A 7,500-nucleotide genomic window follows, 5' to 3' on the forward strand; every position below is an offset into this window, starting at 1 on the left:
GTGTTATGGATGTTATAGACGCAGCTGAGAGATGCTGCTACCCATCGACAGGTGATGAAAATTTGTTAAAGGAAAGAAGCAGGTTAATTACGAGAAGGAGAGACACAGCCTCTTCGTCTGTAGGATGAATAAAATTAGGCGAAGTTGTCGTACAAGGAAGAACCTAGCGTACGGTGGTAACAGAAGAAATGGAGACGAAGAAAGGAAATAAATAGGGAAGGAAGGAAGAGAGAGAGAGAGAGAGAGAGAGAGAGAGAGAGAGAGAGAGAGAGAGAGCATCGAAAAAACCAAGATGGAAGGAAATAGAATAAGATACCAAACGAGTGGTGAAACTGTGGACGTTAGACTATTTAAATAATCGAGTTTATAGCCAAAAACCTATATAGAGAGAGCGAATGTACACTGAAACAGAAGAGAAACAAATAAATGAAAGCCTACGAAGTTGGATGAGAAGGAATAAAATAAGAATATTAAAAAACAACACTTATAATACAGGATATAAAAACCCCGAAAGGAGTGCCCAGATGAGGAAGGTAACTCGATTCCTCCTCCCGGCAAAAATCAGAAACGAAATCCACTGAGAACTGCGTCAGTCGCAAGGGAGATGTCATCTGTCACTTTCAGAAGAACTATGGAAATGAACACTTTCAGAAGAACTATGGAAAAGAGAAAAGAAACCCCACTTCCTAACTTTCTATCTCTGGCGAAATTCTGACAAACTAAGCAGAGGTCACAATATATCTCTAAATTCTGACTTTGTACTCGAAAGGCATCCAAACACTGGACTCGAAGTGAGTAAATTACAGAGTCGGTCTCTTCAGAATCTAGAGGCAAAGCTAATGTTTGTGTTCTGAAGCTCTCTTATGCACATAATGGATACTGAATGGCATAAGAAGCACCAATTTTTCACTCATTTTTGGAAACTTGCCAACACCACAACAAAACCAATTAAAGAAAAAGCATCATACCTCTCTCTCTCTTTCTCTCAAAACAGAAAACCCCCACCCCCCTTTATGGTTCTTAACAATTATTTCAGTATGAAGCTGCTTCCAAAATAGCTTTTGCCAGCCTGGCTGTGGCCAAATGTAGCTGACTAACTACCATGTACAACATTCCCAACGCAGGTTAACTAAGGTACAACATGTACAAAGAGAACATGCTTATATCACTTCCTCCTCACTAAATATTATTTTAAAACTGCATAAAATATTCTTGTATAAAAAATACATCTTGAAGCTATTTTAATCAATTATTGAGAGAGAGAGAGAGAGAGAGAGAGAGAGAGAGAGAGAGAGAGAGAGAGAGGTGTCGTGGAAAATAGCCCAGGATGTATAAGGGAGCTATACAAAATTGAGGAAGTCTGCAAGGAAATTACTTCTGGCCCATTTGTTTACCAGAGCATGGTTCCAAACAATTCCTGTTCCGAAAAAGAGAAAACAAACATTTATATTTGAGAGAGAGAGAGAGAGAGAGAGAGAGAGAGAGAGAGAGAGAGAGAGAGAGAGAGTCCTGCTGTTAATCTGTATCAAAACTTGTAGAACTATTAGTGTGAAATTGGATGAAATAATAACAACCACCAAAATTTTAAAACCAGAAAGTCACTCCAGAAAAATGATCGGGATCCTCCTGGACCTCTGACCTTCCTCCGACAGATTATAGTATTTCATTCATCGAAAAGCAACAGGGAAGAAAAATCCAAGAAAACCTAAAAGTGTGATATATATATTTCCTGCTTCACCTCACCTAACCAACCTCAGACTCCTGGTGCTGATTACAAAGCAAAACAAACAATCAGCAATGACGGACTTTTACAAACAACTGCAGAATCCTGAAACCCAACTTCAGCAATTAGTTGTAGATGTTAAGAGTCAACATATCAGACAGTTGTTAACATATGCAACTCTTTGTCAACATATCACCAACATTGCCAACATGTCACCAACATTTTCCAACATGAATGCTTCACATCATGTCAGGAATACTTGTCAACATGTCTGCATCATAGTCAAGATCTCTGCAACATTGTCAACATGTCAGCAACATTTCCATAAATGTTAGCTACTCTTTTTAACACGTCTGCAACACGTCAACATGTCACCAACATTTTTCAACATGTCAGCAACACCTGGCAACATCCCAGGAACATAAGTCAGCATATCACCGATATTTTCATGGCTTTGACATCAAGGTCGTCCCGACCTTGGAACTGGTGAAGGTGAACAGAAACAGCAGAGGACAATTAAGGGTCAAGGAATAAGGGAGGAGGCTCCCTCACCTTCCTCTGGGACCAAATTACCCTGACAGACAATTAGAAAGCTCTCTCTCTCTCTCTCTCTCTCTCTCTCTCTCTCTCTCTCTCTCTCTCTTTGTATGGCTTCAGTGATTAATACTGTCTACATCAATGATATAGGCCCTCTCTCTCTCTCTCTCTCTCTCTCTCTCTCTCTCTCTCTCTCTCTCTCTCTCTCTCTCTCTCTCTCCTGACTAAAGCACAAAACGTAGGATAAAGAGGCTATACAACTCTTGACGATTCAGTGTCAGAAAGGCCTTTTATCTCGGACAGTCCAGCAAAGGCTTAGAAGTAAGGCTAAGCCAGCATAAATATTCTGTAAAAACTGGGCAAAAATCTAATGCAATATTCATTCATTTAAGTGAAAACAACCACTGAATAAATTGGATTGATAGTTCAGTAATGCAAGGTCAAGATATGTCCTTATCACGAAATCTTTTAGAATCTGCTTTAATACAACTTACTTTTCATTGTAATTTCAATGTTAGTCGTGGCCTTTTCATTTAGAACCCTTGTATCTGTAACATGTTAAGAATGACCTCAAAGATTAATAATTACTGACTTAAATAAAAATCATTTGCCTTAGAGTTATTAATTTTTGTTATAATGTATGTCTGTCATGTATGTGAATATGGTTTTGTTTACCAAGTTCCGAATAGCTGTCACCTATAATCCTTTAATTGTCTGGAAATTGTATCTGAGATGATTGTCTTAAACCTTTAATTGCCATCCACCATGTTTATGCTTGTTTGGGAAGGTTTCTTATCTTCCAGGTGTGTCGGATTCTAGGTACTAATCTCTTTATAATCCCTATCTGTCAGTTATACGAATCTTCTTGTATTTGTCTTTCTCGTATTTATGTCAGTATCTGCTCAGTCAAAGGACTTTTAAAGTCGAAAGATCTTGCAGACCTCCTTCGTTTATTTTTCCTTCGTGGCATTTATCTTTTATATATAAATATATATATATACTATAATATATATATTATACTATATATATATATATATATACTATATATATTATATATATCTATATTATATATATATATATATTATATATACACACACATATATGTTGTGTGGTGTGTGCGACTTGTCTTCCGCCACAGGTAATGGTCCACCAAATCAATTTTGCTAGCTAACAGCTTAGGTTATTAACATATTTGCTTACGAATTGAAATCGGAGAAAATTACATTAGATTTTTAATTAAACCTTTACACTTCAATTTTCATAGAGAGAGAGAGAGAAGAGAGAGAAGGGAGAGAGAGAGAGAGAGAGAGAGAGAGACGAGAGAGAGAGAGAGAGAGAAGAGAGACCACCCAACTCCAATCTATTAACGCCAAGCCGGGTTACAAATTGAAAAAGTTGCAGGGCCGATATGCAATGAACACCTCGTTTTCTTAATTCCTTTATGTCAATGATAACAGTATTCATGAAAGCATATTGACTCACAATTGGTATATGAATAATACGAGCATTTTGATGTAAAAAAAATAATATCACAACAATTACATTTGAGAGTATCTCCTGACATTACCAATAAATACTAATATCACAACCATTACATTTGGGAGTTTTCTTACGATATAAGGAAGACATCCACTTTCACGTAGAATCACAGTAGCTAAATTACTTGCCGAATCCCTCCCTTATCCGGATGCTTTTATATACGAATATGAAGAAGGTATCCGCTTTCCCAAACACTCACAAGAGAGACTTTAGATTTAAAAAAAAAACTCCCTTATCCAGGAAGTTTTTTTGTAAGAATATGAGAAAGGCATCCGCTCACTAGAAAACATGTTAACTCCAACTGGATGACACTACCACCATTATTAGCACCCATTATCGTCATTCCTTGCAGCTGGTGGAGGTAATGCAAACCAAAACAGAATGGCTACAAAAAAAAAATAAATAAAAAGAAGAAATAATTTAACGTATAATCAAGAAACACTGAAATAATTACTCCCACTTGCACTGATACGACGAAACAAGGATTTTTAAAAGCGACTGGAGAGAAGAAAATACAAATCTGCCGCAGATTTGCGAAGGAGGGTTCCACAGTCAGGAAGACAGCCAAGACGAACGGAAATGCCACAGTGCCCCGACGTACAAGCAGGGAAGGAAGGAGGAACAATTTGAGCCTCAGCACTCAAAACCGGAAGGTTCAAACGCCATACAGACAAACTATCACATTCTGACCAGAGAACCTGTGTCGGACCTGGAATATGGAAAGGACGCTCATTGTGTGTTGAGAGAGAGAGAGAGAGAGAGTGGTTCCAACCTTAACAGATATCACAAATATGGAGAGAATTTCTATAAATGAAAAATAATAAATGAAAAATCAATTTTCATGGGGACTACATTGCATGTTTCTTCTCAAAGCACGTGTTGCTGTTCACGTTGCTCATTCAGTGGGACCACTGTCACTGGTACCTACCAGGCACCTTCGCTTCTCTGCTTCTGACATAGCACATACTGACTCCACAGGCTTCATGTTGCTTGTTTAAATAAATCAGTATAATGACTGGATGCCCTGTCTAAACTCCTACACCTACTACCGAAGACTAGACATTAAATCTCTCTCTCTCTCTCTCTCTCTCTCTCTCTCTCTCTCTCTCTCTCTCTCTCTCTCTCTCGGAAAGGTCCCGAAAGGAATGCATGAAGATTCGTCTTAAGTAAGAATTGAACATTAAAAGACAATGTCTCTTTTTCAGGAGACTGTAATTTGAGTCCTTCTCGCCCACCTCTCAACAACAACCCCTTGCCCACTGCCTCTTCCCCTCTCATTCCCTTTCCCTCTCCGTCTCTGCGCCGTACGCCCCTCATCCCTCTACCAGATATCATTTGACAATTATAACCTTCCCATCTAAAAGGTAGAAATCAGTTCCCTCCTTTAATCAATGAAAGATGGCGGGCCCACTATTCAACTTTTCCAAGATGAAACATTACACACACAACACTCCGGCAGGACAAAACAAAACAGCTTCAAGGAAGAGAGGTCAGGAATGAAAGCGACATTCCGTTAATGGAAAGAAAGAGCAGGGGAGATAATGGCGTCCCCTTTTCCTACCCTTTTCCAATCTCTTCCGAGTGATTCTCCTTCTTAACTTAAAAGAAAAGATTTGGATTGCCTCTGACTCACCTTCAATTTAACTAATGGGGAATGACAGAACTCTGAACGGTAATGATAACAGTAATAATAATATTTCAACTTAAGGTCAGGGACATATACATTGACGAGGAGGAAGCCATGATTTTTTTGTCATTGAATATGGTTCATACGCAAAGATGATTAGAGGGAGAGAGAGAGAGAGAGAGAGAGAGAGAGAGAGAGAAAGACCGAGAAAGCCATTACAAGGTGATAAATTGCATATGAACAAGGTGACTTGTTTCCGGATGATGACCAAATGACTTCGGTTTCCATTCGGGATTTTGACCAGATTTCATAGCGCCCTTGCTACAGTTTTGTTTTTAAATACTTCTAAAACGATGAACCGAATAACCAAGAACAGTTCTTCCACAGGGAGAGAGAATGTATTCCTCCTACTGGTGGCTGTGGAGTCTGCTTCTTCATTGCCTGCTACACCAACAAGAGCAGGAAGCCGACAAAACTCGTTATCTTCAACCTTTTCTGATGTTTCCAGCACAAGGCTTCTGAAACAATTTGGTGTACAGGACTTAATCTATCCAATAGCCTAAATGACATTAATAGTCAGTCACAAAAACTTACATCATTTCTATTTCTTTGTAAATAGGGGAAAACCTTTTTCTTTGTAAAAAAAAATAACTGAAATAAAAGGTACCTTCAGGTCTAAAACGATGAGTAAACATAAGTGTAGTAAAACTATGTAGCTATAGTGCCCTCAATAAAGTTATATCTAGGAGTACGGTAACACAACATCAGATCAGAGTTGTGTTAAATAATATAATTTCTCTGGGATAAGTAACTTTATTTCTATTTTAAAAAAATGTGAAATCTACTCCCGTCTGATAATCAGAATTTCATTATTTTTCTGATAAATCCTTTTAGTAGTGTTTCTCTCTCTCTCTCTCTCTCTCTCTCTCTCTCTCTCTCTCTCTCTCTCTCTCTCTCTCTCTCCTTATAATTCCCCTTCCCCTCCCCATCGCAATTACAATTTTGATTCCAGACTTCCAATTCGAGGGACAATCATTATTTCAAATCCTTAATAGGCGAACATCTCTCTGAGGGAAACCTTTCATGCATCACTGGGGCAGAACGACAGAGAATCAGGACTGAGAGAGAGAGAGAGAGAGACCCTCTCCTCTGAGAACTGGTCATTTAAGAGAAATGACAAAAGTTTCCCTATGTTGAGAACATTCATTTGAAATCTGAATCCCAGAAGAACCAATATCTGGAGCCTTGACCCTTAATGTTCGTGATGAATGTTAGCAGAAAGTAAAGAAAGCTATTTCTTTAATGGAAAATAAAACCTACATCTACTTACCATTTCAACAACCACTCATTTAAGGAACAGAATAGTGAGTACGCGTCTGTCAGTCACTTCAAACCAAGCAAACAAGAAAGCATCAAGACCCAGAATATTCTGACTTGAGAATTTCCTAGACCTAAGCAAGAGAACCAGTTACGGATTGCCTAAGAGGGCAGACTCAAAATGTGTAAACACGAAGCCCTTATTCCAGGATGTTTGAGAATATTCTAATTTTCGTCTAAAAAGCGGAAGATCAAAGGGGAAAGGAAGGGAATGGGAAGTGACCAAGAACCTTAAAATGTCATCTTAAAGGACGGAGAAAGAGGGTGGACGTGATTACACAGGTGACCAGCCATAAAAGCGGGTTAGAAAAAGTGTTCTCTCAATGTTTCAAAGCCGACTACGTCAACTTGTAACACGTTGCTAACGAGAGAGAGAGAGAGAGAGAGAGAGAATTTATGTACCAAGAAACAAACTGAAAATCAACTTTAGTCCTGCCTTGAGTTGTTTCTACTTGATAGCCTAAGGTATTAGCAGGCCTAAGAGGCTATAAAAGCTCTATTAAAACGAAATTATAATAATTGGTGATCGTTATTGAATTAAGGCAAAATTCGGCACTTGACATCACTGATACTAAACACTGTTGTTCCAACACCTAGTCTATTCCGAGGCCGTCTGGCAACCGTCAAATGTCTTATCTGAACACTATCGCGAAAGAGAAACAGCAAAATTGTGGTTTTTCTCTTAAAGCGAATTGCC

The sequence above is a fragment of the Macrobrachium nipponense genome, chromosome 25 (genome assembly GCF_015104395.2).
Source record: "Macrobrachium nipponense isolate FS-2020 chromosome 25, ASM1510439v2, whole genome shotgun sequence".
In the NCBI taxonomy this organism is placed as follows: domain Eukaryota; kingdom Metazoa; phylum Arthropoda; class Malacostraca; order Decapoda; family Palaemonidae; genus Macrobrachium; species Macrobrachium nipponense.